At 39.0% G+C, this 14,374-nt stretch overlaps 1 protein-coding gene across 5 annotated transcripts in view; it reads right to left on the bottom strand.

The window, feature by feature from the left end:
- The window catches only part of LOC142385574 (plexin-B2-like), a 252,476-nt gene extending 238,788 nt beyond the window's left edge, over positions 1–13,688 (bottom strand). For all 5 annotated transcript variants that reach the window (XM_075472217.1, XM_075472220.1, XM_075472219.1 and 2 more), the window contains exon 1: positions 13,208–13,688. The gene's annotated coding sequence lies outside the window, so the exon portion shown is untranslated. The remainder of the gene's footprint in view (positions 1–13,207) is intronic.
- Positions 13,689–14,374: the final 686 nt, after the last annotated feature.

Raw genomic sequence — 14,374 nt, 5'->3', positions numbered from 1 at the left:
AGCCAAATCGTCAACAGTTTAAAGTAGATTTTCATTCAATTTACCGTTACAGTTACATCAGTACACATGAACTTTACTTAGAAACAAATCTGCTTAATTTGTTTAAAGAGACTTTGACTAAAGTAGAAGTAATGTTTCAACTTATTTACTCAAGTAAAAGTGAAAAAGTAAAGGTTGAAACATTTGAAAAAGTTTCAAGGACAGTTGCATCAGTTGTGTCTGTGTAAAGCTAACTGACACACACAACATAATCTAATTAATAACTTAATTTATTAAAATACTTAATTTGCTAAGACTTCGCACAGTTCACTTATGTGAGACGACTGATGAGGAATAACTTACTTAAACCTACAGTTTTTACTGGTTCACTTTCATCCACGCTGTTTTTTATAGGCTCCTCTTGTAATGACATAATACTGGATTAGTTTTACCTCCAAAGTGGGAAGTCAAAGGCTGACTTCTTTTTGTTCTGCTGCCAACAAAGGTTTTATAGCCTCAACCAGCACTTTGTCCAGTTTTTTTATTCAAAAATCAATCAAAGATCTTACATTTACTCTGTAAGCTAAATTTTAGATTATGACGTAATATGTGGAAGTCAGGGTTGATAAACCTAACATGAGTTCCAGACTAAGAAATCCAACTTCTGGTGGTGTTTATTTGGATTTTTACCCACTCTGGTATCAGAATCCCCAGTTGTTATCGAACATTCCATTACATTCAAGTCTCCCTGTTGTCTGTTATGCAAAATTGCTCCGTCTGTACTGTACTGATGGATACATAAAGGGATCACAAACGATTTTTAAAAGTATAGGAGTATACGTGACAGATAATTCTATGTACTGTAAATGGAGCACATTAGCAAATAAAGTCATCAGAAAAAATAAATAAACTCAAGTCTCTGTACTTTACTACTTCAAATCTCTGAAAAAGGAAATTCTACAATACCATTAAGAATACCTTTTTGTCATTGTGGAACCAGTTTTCTGGTAGAGTACATGAGATGTAATACTCAACATATATGAAAAGATTTAATCATTCAGTTGTATGATCCATGGGGAAGTTTCAATGTCTGCTTCCTGTTACTCACTTTAGAAAATGTCAATATCTTCATGTGCAATAAAAAGTCCCAAAGCGTACATTTCAAAAATCCTTCCTGGAGAAACAAAACAAAATTCACTCAATGGCAAAAAAGTATTTAGAATTCAAGTAAAAGCCTTTTACTGCAGACAGGATGGGACAAAACTCGATCCAGCATTTCCCAAAATGCAACTCAACAACCTACTAAATGCCAGCTTCCTTTCAAACCTTATTTCAAATTTATAATGCAAGCTTTTTTGTTGAATCCCACATAGCCCGACTATTGACAAGTTTCCAACTGAGGGAGAGACCTCAGATGAAAAAGAAAGTAGTTTGGATGGCAGGAAGCTTCAGAGCTCCGCTTTTAATCTGCCTCATCTATCTGAACAAACAGAAAGTGGTCAAGGCCACAACACACACCTGCCAGTGCGCCTTCTGCAAACACAACCTTCGGACACTCCCTAAAAGCCCAAACACAGGTTACATTATGAACCATTGCTAACGCACAACCTCATACATGCCCATACATGTCAAATAAATGCAGCAGCATAAATCAGATAGCTTAGCTAACCTGAAATTGAAGCACAACCAGGTTCACCGAGTCTTCCCTCTTATCACGACACACTTTTGGAATTTATCACTAACTGAAAAAAAATGACAAAATTACACATCAAAATCCCCAAAAAGAACCTTGTTTACTCACACTGAAAGTCCAAAATCCACAAAGTGTAAAACTTCTGATGACTCAACCAGGAGAAAACCAGCAATTTTCCCATTTAAAAAAAAACTAAGACCAGAAAACAACCTGCATATGTTCCCCATCAAACCTCAGCACACTTTTCCTTAAGGTTGTTGTCAAACATGTGCCTCAGACATTGATAATTAACTTCTTCTATTTTCGGTAGCTTAGATGCTTCTTTTATCTGCACTTCTTTTCGGTCCCAAACAAAGCACGGCAGTGATGCAACATCCACGTAAGCAGCAGCAACTCTCCGCTTCTGATCATTTTCTACAAAGCATTCTCTTCCTCTGGCTGTTAGCTGACATTTTAGCGCCCAAGGGGGGGGTAGTTTTTTCATCAAATTTAGTTACTAATTACATTAGTTCCAGGGAACGCGCATCAGACTCTTGTAGATGTGAAGTTTTTAGCAGGTTTCATCTCAAAGCTTTTGAGCAATAAGCCCAGGAAGGTTTTTAATTCAGAAACTTCTTTCTCAATGATGGATCAAACATGCATTTTTATCAAAGCTGCTGAGTTTAACACGGAAAGATCTGCGAATCACTTGATTTGAGACAGCCCCCATACACAAATTTAAAAAATGTTTCTTCAGGTTACACTTTTACAGCCACTCGTGAACATAGTTTGGATTAAAATAGTTCAAGCTCTGTTCTTTCAAACTATGTTAATACAACATTAAGCGACGGCAGCAATGCAGTGAAAAGCTTGAGAGGCAGCAAGAGGCAAGAAAATCTTTTAAAATTACAGAAACTTTCACTGGATATCTTGAAGAATTCATGTGAACAGTTTTAGAGGAGTTTATCTATTTATCTGAAAATATTTTAAATGTTTTTTCCTGAACTTCCAGGTTTCAATGCAACAAACATTGTCTTGTTGCATCTCCTGTTATATGAACATGTATTTTGTCTATGTTACTTATCTCAGCCTTGTTGAATGAATGAAAACAGATCTAGCTGAAACAAGACTGATATGAGTAAACCGCATGAAACCAGTTCATTTAAATTTTTTTTTTTTTTTTAAAACTGTTAAATTACCATCCAAATAAACTCAGACCCAGAAACACATTTCTGGAGTTTCAAATCTCGATTGTCCCGTGAAAGTTTCTGCAAACAAAAAAATAGAGATGCGTCTGCACGCTCATTTAGTTGTTATTTCAGATTAAAGATTCAGGCTCATGCAACTTGTTCACCTCTTCATAAAAAGGAAAAAAACACCAGTAAGAAAAACTGTATAAGTGCATCAATCTCTCTACACAGCAAACGTTCTGATCCCCCTGTAATCAGCCCACACAATGGACTTACGCAACTAGAATGGCTGGTAATTAAAGGCATTGTATGAAATCAAATGGAAATAGAACATGCTGGCTAGAATCATTAGACTGAGGGGGCATTGTAGCTCTCCTCCTCCAGTCCCTTTTTGTCTTTACATCCCTTTTCATGTTTGCCAGTCTTTGCCAAGCAAGCAGCAGCCTTTTATTCAGTTAATGATTACTCTGTCTTTTTGGAGAGCGACGCCTCGCTTCTCAGAACAGACTGACTGACGTGACCCTGAATTAGCAGAGAGAGGCAGAGACAGTCGGCGATACCCAGTTTGCTAAATGGCCTTCCACACTCCCCACTCTTCATTCAGCACAGGAATATCTATCATCATGAGCGGTGTGTGTGCGACAGATGGATACAGTGAGTTTGCACACGTATCAGGAGTCAAGATGATGAAGTTTAAAGGGCAACTGGGGTGAAATAAACGACCTCTCGTGGTTCCACAACCTCCAGACATCGCACTCGTAGGAGTTTTTTTTTTCTAAAGCCTGATGCTAACAAAAAAAGACTTACAAATTATTCCATCAACAAGACAATACAATTCGACTTGATGGGATGGGCTTTTTTCTTGCTCACTGTTTTGTAATGTGGAAGACAGACTGAGGAAACAATGGGAACAATTTGCAATATGACTATGTTGCACGAAAAGCTTGTCTTGCCTCTTGAGCTAATTTCCATTTCTGCTGAAAGAGAAACAGCCTAGAATATAAATATGCCTTCGAGATAAGAATTTCCTTTCACTACAGAGGAATAAAGGGCATTTAATGTACACACTTGTTATTTTGTTGACAAATTGACTGTTTCTTTAAAGTTTACCACTTGGGTTTATTCAGCTTTGTCAGTGCGAAGCCATTTGAAGTGAAAATGTCACAGAACAGCCTAGAAAAGTGGCTCTCTGTGATTTTTCTGAGCCATTCAAATGGTCAATTATGAGAGAAGAGAGGAGAAGAGCAGACGTTGTGCCAGCTACAAAAAGAATTACCCAAAGGCCTGGTGAGTAAGGGTAATTTTAGAAAAACAAGGAGTTTAAAATCAAGGCTAAAGCTGTCCTCAATCATGGATCACCAGTGTTTCACAAAAAAAAATCGACACATTTCCATCTAAGCTTATAGATTTATTTATAACCATTAATAACAGTGAAAATGAGCGAGTGACAGAGTAATTGATTGCTGCAGCTATGCTTTGGAGTTCGCAGCATAAATAGGCAAGAAGGCAGCAGGGGTTCATACTGTACAATTAACCCACTAAAGGTTTGTCATCGTGTCTGTGCTTTACAAAGTCACTTGGAAAATTGATTCACCATTTAAACTGATAAAAAACTGCCACAACAACACATTCCTGACTTCCTTACATGGAGGTCAGAGTGCCCCCACACACACAAGCTCCAACGCTGCAGACGCAACATGATGCCATTTATTGTGAACTGAACCTTGAGAAACATGAAGTCAGTGCCAATCATGCCCTAGGGACGACTAACCGTGCCTGGAAACAGTTATTTTCTACTCCAGTTCTACCTAAGATGCTTTGAACTAAGTGATGGACCAGCTGATCACTGCTGTCAATGGTGTTGTATTATCAAACAATATATGATAATACACACATATTTATGTGTGAAGGCGAAGGCAACAAAGATCCAAATTTCAGATAGGTCAAGTCTTTCATGGTCTGGTATAAAAATGAGGAAGTTAAAAAGCAGATTTGTGAGATGTGGGGCTGAGAAGTGATCTAGAACTGTCAAATTGCTTCTATTCTCAGTTTAGCATTTTTTTTTCAGTCAGGAAATGACACCAAATCCAAAGTTTATTTTGTTTGGGCTTTCTCAGATAGTAAGCAGTTTTGGTGATGCTAAAAACCTGTGTAGTGTACTCGTTTCCTCTTGGAAATGCAGGTCAAAAATTGATATGGGGATCAAAGAAAATAAATGATAAGCGGCTACCTGCCACAGGCATATTTCTCTTTTCCCTTTGGTTCTTTTTCATTTCTGGGAATTATGCTGGTAAATGCAACCTTCCAGTTAACTAACCACATCTCTTCTATTTGCTTTAACACAGCATCACTAGAGAACTTTAAAACTATGTGCTTTTAGGGTTGCAAAATTCTGGGAATTTTCAAAGTTGGAAACTTTCTATGTGAATTAACTGGAGTAGATGGGAATTAATGGGAATAAACTATACATTTTAAAAATTGAAGGTTGGGAACTTAAAAATAGTTGGTAAAAAATATATTGTAACAAAATATGGGCTAAAAAACAACAGGACCGGATGCAAATACAGTTTAGTATTTATGCTGTTCTTCAATCTCAGGCACATAGCACACGACTAAATGGGGGGCTACATGAGGCCACAGCACCTACATGCATTGTGCATTCCTCCATCACATGCACAGATGAGTTCTAGAATTGTGAACTACTCAACCTACTCCTTTTGATGACACTATGAGGTAGATGCGTTTGAACTGTGGTATTAAAGTTTATCTAGAAACTATTAAAGCTGCAGTCGGCAGGTTTTCAAAATTGCGAGTCTAAAGTCGGAAAATTCAAACTGATACAACTTTCAGGTCCCTCCCCCAACCTCTAACAAGCTCCGAATCGCCCCCCAAACCCCTCCCCCTCTGTGGACGAGGTTGTGCACGTGAGTTCACACCAGTGTGAGCGCACACAAGCTGCGGCCAGACTCACGTTCAGCAGCGTGTGCACAAGCTGTGATTGACAGGTAGGATTCCTCCACCCTAACTTGATTGGTTAAAAACAGCCGGGAGCACTCGATTTTTGCAAGCATGATTACAGGCTTCGGAGGGAGCTACAGAATTCGTTGTTTTTCCTAAACAGCCTATTTAATATTCTACTTCCAGAATCCCATGACAGTTCAAGCTAATATGACTAAAAAAAAGTTGCCGACCGCAGCTTTAACTCAAAATCTAGTCATACAGTAGCTAGCTAACTGGTAAACCAGATGCTAAATGTAGCTACCTCAAATGTCATGGCACTTCTTATGCCTCGTGCCAGACATTTTTCTGTAACCATACAAAATGTTATATATTATACAACATTTTGAAGACCATTAAATTTTTTCAGCTAACTTTCAATATATCTGTGCCTTGCACTGCTTTATATTAGTGTTTTTAAATGTTTCTTTGTCATCTTATTCAACCGATGCCATGTTTCCTATCAGATACAGTATGTGGGGACATTTCACACAAGCTAAATCTGATGAAAAGTTTTTGTTTATGTGTAAATGACCCAATTTGGAATACTTCCAAAATTCCCCAAACTAAAGTTTAATAAAAGATATTGAAAGTACACCAATTATAAATTGTTACAAAGAGAAAAGTAAAAGTAGACGCATCGATAATCACATCGCAGCCCTCTGAATTGTAATCAAATCTAGTGCCAAGAAATTACAACTCCAGGCAGCTTAGTATCTGTGATGCAAACTACCCCCTGTACTCGAGAGGCCTGCTGCTCAGGTTTATTTCAGTATGTTATCATAAACAATCAGAGTCTTGCTAAATATGGCCAAAATTAAACATAAATTCATGCTAGATTTCATCGAAGCCACTTATTTGAGTTGCTAACATTTTAACACAAACTTGCCCCACACTCATTCCATAGTGTCACTACAAATAAACTCCATTCAAGTGAGACACACTATAGACCCACAAGTGTCGTACATGTTGTTGTCATTTATAAAGCACGTCCATCAGGAACAGGCAGACCAGAGCACAGATTAGTAATCAGTCAGGCTGGCTTCTTAAATCACAGCTCTTCACTCTGAGCCTCCTTGACAACAGCAGCAGACTGCGAACAACACAACAGCTGGACAAACAACACACCAGCCTCAATCAGCTGCTCCAGACACACAACCCAAGGCAGAAACACTCAAACGTCTTTTCAAAGCCTCAATGAGCGTTTCAACTCCAATAAAAACAACTGTTTTGTTCATTTAGCAAACTTATATGTAATGAAGTGGATTCGGCAAAATTGCCGTCTTAAAGTGGTTCTAAAACTTTTGGGGGTGTTTTTGTTTTTTTTGCCAACAGCGCATGTGCTTATTATCATGTAAAGGATGTGCGACGAAAACAATGCAACAATGAGGATATATCAAAGGTGTGAACAAAAGAAGAATGTGGATGATGATTGCTTAAAACGGCTCCACATGATAACAGAAACTTGCCTCAATAAAGTCTGGGCACAAGTTTTCTAAATGCGAAACAATCAGAACAGCAGCAGTTTGTATCAGATGTAGCACAATGGTAGCGGAGTTTTAGGAGGCGAGAGACAGTAAAGTCAGTTAAAGAACAAAGCAGTAAATCTGAAAAATAAAATGTAATTTATTAATTTCCCAGCATTTACAGTTTAAAGCATGACTCCGCACACGTTCACCGGAAGGTGTCGTGTTGCCATATTTTCATGTCCAGTAGTGCATGAATATGTGTTTAATGACAAATTAAATAATTACTATGTTAATGTAGTTCCGACACTTGCATGCTGGTATCGTACACTCTCTGCTTAAAGGCTGCATTCCAAAAATTTCCCAAATAGCAAAAATGAAAAGAAACGAAATTCCAGAGGAGCGATGCTTATCGGCAGAAAAAGAAAAACATCACCACGCACTTGTACTGTCCTAGGTTACTCAATATGTGTGTAATTAGTATACCATTAAGATGGGGGGGGGGGGGGGGGGGGGGATTACTGCATGTAAGATTAAGCAGTGCTCAGAAATGAAAGTTTTCAGTTAGGAATACGAAATCTGAATAGGTAAAAATTCTAAATGCATATATTGTCATGTAGCATTAATCCCATTTTACTGAACTTATCTTGACATAAATTCCAAGTGTAGTATCTGGTTACTTCATCTCTCATACAAACTCAACACAACTTCATCTTTTTCATATTGAATGCATTAACTGCTACTCAGCTACGAGTAAATAACATCTCCTGCCAAGTACAAAATCAGAAAACAAGCAATTGAAAAGGCACACACTCAGGATTGTTTGAAATCCCATCACCTCAAACACACAAACAAAAGCACTGACACTAATGCAAACCAAACAAACAGCGGGACGCATTTTGGAAAAAACAGAAGTATGTGAACATCTACGTGACTCTGTGACCTTTGAGAACTCAGTCTCTTCCTGTGTTAAATTTCTTCACGAAGAAAGCCTCTCTGTGCCTTCACTTGTTCTTTCTGCCAAGTTATAAAACATAATTTAATTTCAGGCTTTGGGGTTAAGAGAGGGAAGACACTTTTTTAATGTTTAAACACGGGAGCTTCTGTGGCTCCAGGCTCAAAACAACCACATTGCTCCAATAGAGACACATTTAATAGCATTTTCAGGCAATCGGTAAAGCATTTGCTGCATGTTTCTCAACTCTCCATCACTCTAAATGCCGTACAGATGAAACAGTGAACAAGACAACAGAGCAATCAAGAAGTTAACAGACACCACAAAGAGCTCTGCAATGAAAATAAGTTGGCAGATCTTTCTACACATGCTGCTGAGCGCCGAAGCCAGCTGTGCAGCGATCAGCAGACATTCAGCAGTGGAAGCGTGACGTCCATCTGTTAGAGACAGTTTGATCTCCAACGTCATGCTGTCAATATTACAGCCCCTGACCACAGATTAAATCCAGCAAATCCTTTGTTGTCTTGCTGTAAGAACAGTCTGTTCAACACTTACAGTGAACAGTCAACATGTCACCCAAAAAAAAAAAAAACAGTCAACGCAAAACATTGATTTTCTTAATAAATTGGTTTTCAATGTTCTATGCCACAAATAAAAAAATTATAAATAAATAAATTAAAAAAATAAACCTTCTTATTACAAGTTACCTTTAGGAATGTTTATTCAAATACTTTGTGCAGATTTATCATCAGTTTGGGCCAGAATTCAGCATTATAGCCCAGATGATCAGAATATATTAATATAAATTAAATAAACAAAAAGAAATAGAAAATTTAATAAAATAATTATAAAAAAAAATAAAAAATTCAAAGCAAGGAACTGGGCTTTTCTCCGGAAGAAATGAAACAAAAGCCTCTTTCACATACCCGTTCTGCCATATAGGCTAGGTGCATAAAAGACGCCTTTGTCACCCCACCGCTGTTCCTCCTCCCAACTAAGTAAAACAGAAAAATCCTAGAACTTGAGAAAAAGTGCTGCATTTGTACTTTTGGAAATGAAAACCAGATAATAAGTGCAGAGGATTGAAACAAGGTACCTCTAGGTAGTGGTCAACAAACACAGAGCCAGTGCAATGACATGTCTGCGGTTGTCACCATGTCTATGGTGCGTTTACTGAACAGAGAATAAGCCAAAACATAGATGGTGCATCTCAAAAAAAACAAAACACTTGCAAATGCCGTCAACAGCATATTGGGCTTGCTGAGCTTGTTCAGTTGGAGCGTGGACAGCAGCCCAGAGCTGAGAATTGGAATGCTTTATCTTCTAAACTTAACATTTTGACCGAAAATGGACAGAAAATTCCTTGCCAATCAAGCATATCTGAAACGTTAGCTCAGGGTTTAAAAAGTCTGAATCTGTTAAGAAAAATGTAACTGCTGCAGTTACTGCGATTTCTAAAGAAAACATTGATCAACTTCTATCATATGCTACACTGTTTTCGATTATTGGTCTTTTGATATCCATCCAAGTCTTTACAGTGGTGAGAACGACTACATCTGCATAAGTTGGATTTGTGCAAGGCTACATATGAAGAGATTACACTGCTTATCTTAAAGCTGAGAAATATCCATCCATCCATCCATTATCTATACCGCTGAATCCGTCGGTCGGGTCGCGGGGGGCTGGAGCCTATCCCAGCAGTCGCTGAGAAATATCAATTTTCAGAATACTATGGAAGGGACCATTTAAAATCAAATGCATCTAATTTGGATCCATTAATATTCTCCCATCTGTACTTCTCCTATCACTGATTAAAATAAATTCCCAAACCTCTGATTTAGCAATTGTCTCTGTTGCTTCAGATTATTTTTGGAAACAACCATGAAAAAGAAAAAAAAACAGAAGATCACGTCACACATCATATGATTTTGCTAAAATATGTCAAAAAAACAAAATGACTCATCACCCGTAAGTGCACGCTGGCAGAAATAACATGTCATTACATACAGTCATCTGCAAGACAGCAGCAGGTGAATAGCATTTAAGGTTGGCCTCACCTACACGACTTCTTGTGTACACGCAAACAACGCTGTTTTGCTGACAGTGGCGGAGTTACTCAACCACCTGCCTGCATTCCACTCAAACAGGTTTCTGAAAGCCCAACTGAATGCACGCCAATTATGTAAAGTCAAGCCCAACATTTCAGAGGCAGATGAGACGTTCAAAGACTGGAGGGTGAAGCCATAGCGTCTGACCTGCTTCATAGAAAAGAAGAAAAAATAGAAATTAAAGTGATCTCTCAGTGTTTAAACTCTCGAGCAGATCTGCTTTTCTCCAGCAGGAAAAGAACAGCAATAATGTCTAAACAGCAATGACTATTTTACCATGAGCTGGTAGGTGGATTTTTCTTAGTTTTGGTTGGCAAAGCATTTTCTGTCCATTTTCAGTCAAAATGTCAAGTTCCAATTCTCAGCTCTGGGCTGCTGTCCACCCTCCAACTGAACAAGCTCAGCAAGCCCAACATACATCCTTAAATTTGGGATTAAAAAACCTGCTCATTTGCGTTTGGGAGGTTCTTTGTGGAGCTTTTCCGAAACATGACTGTGTTGCTGCTTTATAAACTGCAGCTTTTCCCCTTTAATTGCTCAGTACTTTGAAAAAAAAAAAAAAAAAAGGTTGGCTTACATATTTCAATTAAGCATACATTTCCAAACCAGCTGTATTACATACATTCAATATACATGTTCTCATTTTCATGCAGTGTTTTTACATCATGTTGAGTTCATGTGAATGAATACGTGTCAGACTTGATTATGTGAAGTCAATGCGAACATTTAGGCTGCGCTCAATCATAATACATCGGTTTTATGTGTAAACACATAACCCAAGTTTTATAGAAATTTGAATTTCCTTTATTTCATGAAATCTAACACAATTTAATGTATTCACTCCGAGTCAACATAACAGAATAACCCAACCTTAAATGTGACCCTTTATGCCGAATTTTTGTAAGACAAACGAATGAATAATCTCAGGTGATGGCGAGTCTAACATGTTTTACTGTCGTTCTTAAATGTGAGTTGAAAAAAAAAAAACAAGGTGAAGTCATTATAGCATTTTTCATGTTGATAAAACTCATTCTCTTACTGTCAGTCCAAAAAAAGCTTCTTGTGAAAAACTGTTAAAATGACAGACTGATGTTAACCCTGAATGTCTGAAAAATATCTAAATCTGACAAGGAGAAGGACACCGACTTATCTCATCCAGTTCCAGCTTGCTTGTTACCCTGAAAAAATCTCATTTAGGGGAAAGTCTGGTTAAAACCAAACAGAAAAGAGTTGTCAGCAGAGGCCAAGTTGGACGGCAGCCCCTGTGAATTATGAACGTCAATTCAACTGTCTTTCTGAGTCTGCCCAATAAGGATCCAATTAAATAATCTTTATTGACAAAAACTCAACATATAAACTCCGAGAGATGTCAGATGATAAAGACAAACACTGTACAGTCTGCTCCGAAGGCTTTTCAACTGACAGCTTTGCTGCACATTAACTCATCAGCATGTTCATAAAAAAGAAGAGTTTATATCGTGTTGTATGCGGCTTGTGTTCAAGTTGTCTCTAAACTGGTCCAACTTGAAGGGAAATCTTAGGAAATGGATTCACCAGAGAGCTTATTCAGATGAACGCTGCACTTTTGAGCCGCTGCTTGATTCATTAAACACGTTAAAACTGCCCTTTCTCCAAGAACATTAAATCAACAAGCAACAGTTTCATCATCGATACTCCACTGTACGTGCCTGCAATTAGCTGCAAAGTTGGAAGTTTTCAGTCTTCAGAGCCACAAGCTCATGTCTTTGTAAAATGTATGAAACGAAGCAAAAAGGGGGAAACATTCCCAGCATTTGTTCCCTAAAAGAAGAAAAGATCTCGCCCAAACTTTCCACTCGGGGCAGCAGACACTTGAACGTGACAATGAACTGCTCAAGCAGCCTTGAAACACACTTGGCTGATCAGAGCATGGTGTCAGCCATAACATCAGACAATGTCTAAACAGGTTGAGTCTAAACAGGGCAGAATGGCGGCATCTCTGGTTTTAGGGCTTCAGGGCTCTGGGTGCAGTGTGGAGGCTATTCTACTCCATTAGCCCACGCCATGGGCAATTACCTTTCAATCATGTACAGCAGGGCTTTGAAGCAGCAATAAGGGGAGTTTTTCAAAGATTCATGGTTCAACACGTGTGATGTGTTTCAATGACCTTTAGATCCAAAATTCTGACTTAATACTATCATTACCAAGCTGCGGTTGTGATAGTTAAAGCATTTTTGATCAATACTGCCATCAGAAAACATCTGGTTTTCCACTACAGTACCCTAAATGTATGAGGCTAAGTTCCACAATCCTTCTCCGAACTCCCCGTTACCCTTCCAGGGATCGGTGCGGCATTAATGGAGAGAATCAATAAAAGATAATGGTTTTGTGCAGCTGTTGTAATTTCCATTAAGTGAAGTTAACACTGGAAGAAGTCATTTTTGGTCTGGAAAACATTAAGCCGCTCAACGGGATCAGCCCACAAGCTGAGGCTCCAGATGTTCTGAGTATTGATTAGTCCCAAGTCATCCCCCGTATGAACCGGAGTTTATTAAAAAATCGAAGTGAATGTGTACATAACAGTACCTCAGAGTAGGTCATCACAGTCCAGCTTGTCAACATTTTCATTAATGTTTCACTTATAGAGAGAGAGAGAGAGAGAGAGAGAGAGAGAGAGTGTTGAAATCACGAGTACGTTGCAAATCTTTTAAATCTCCTTAAAGCTTTATCTCCTTTTAGAAGCCCTGGGAAATAGTAACTGCAGAGGAGGAAGGGGTTTTTCTTTATGTGAAACTTACGTACAGCACTAAATACTCATGACAGCGAGAAAAAAGGGGACGAGAAAATGCTGTTCAACATACCTCTTGTTCTGCCGCTGGTGTCCTCCTCCTCAGCGTAAAGCCGCGTTTTCTGGCTATATTCCCCAGAAGAAGAAAAAAATCACAAATCTGAAAATGAAACTCGTCCCGTGTGCCACTGCTTCTGTAAAAGTTTCCAAATTTACATCTTGTAGTGGGAAAAGTATTCCGGGTGCAGCGGACCGGAGCGACGATTCGGCTCCTGGAGTCACTGATTAAGTTTAGTTCAACAACATTCCCACGAAAACAAGTAGTCAAGGCGCTTTTTTTCCGTCCTTCCCACGCCCAGGAACACGATTAACTACATGCCCGGCTCAGGTGGAAGTCATGACCGAGCAGACACACGGGCGTGCAGGTGGTGTTGAACGGTGAGAGCGTGCGTTTTCTGTATCCAGAAGGCGAAGCGCACACATCCAGCTGGGTCTCCTCTTCCGAGAGCTCCGCTGTGAACGGCGCGATATGCAGCGAGACTGGAGAGGATGAGGGTGAGGACTTTTCTTCCTCCTCCTCCTCCTCCTCCTATCACCAAACCCCCAACGCCTGTCGGCTGGAACAGTTCCGTCAGGTTAGCGGCTGTTAACACCGGAAGTAGGGGCCATCTAACTTCAAAATAGAATCTGCATGTTGCGCCTGAAGTGAGTATACAGAAGCACCGCTGAAATTTAAAAGAACAAAGGTCAAAGTCCTTCATGACGTGGCATCCTTGAAACCTGGCCCTTACTTTGAGTTGAGTGTTGGTCAGTTCTGTGGGCCGTGGCTCGGGTGCTAAATCAGAAGCTTGGCTGGTTCATTCTCCAGCCACTCTATGTTTCTAAGTGTCAAAACAACAGCACCACGTAAGAGTATAAATTAACTATATCACTATGCTTTTCAGCAAGCTGTAAATATTTGACCTTAGATAAGAAAAACTGAGAGTGGTGTAAACTTTCATTTGAATGTTATGCTGCATCTTTGTTTATGAATTTTTAGGCAAAATAAAGATGTACTTCAATCATCTGGCAGCATTCAAGTAGGTATGGAGGACAAAATAAAGGAATTTAATCTGTCAAGACAGTAAAAAATATTGTGCACATCCCATAGCTGTGGGGATCTCCCATCATGCACCTCTCCTCAGTCTCCATCCACATATGAGATTGTTGTAATTAAGTTGTGTTTCTCTTTCTCAGCACT

The sequence above is a fragment of the Odontesthes bonariensis genome, chromosome 8 (assembly GCF_027942865.1).
Source record: "Odontesthes bonariensis isolate fOdoBon6 chromosome 8, fOdoBon6.hap1, whole genome shotgun sequence".
NCBI classification, from domain to species: Eukaryota; Metazoa; Chordata; class Actinopteri; order Atheriniformes; family Atherinopsidae; genus Odontesthes; species Odontesthes bonariensis.
This window is presented reverse-complemented; position numbering and strand designations above follow the sequence as displayed.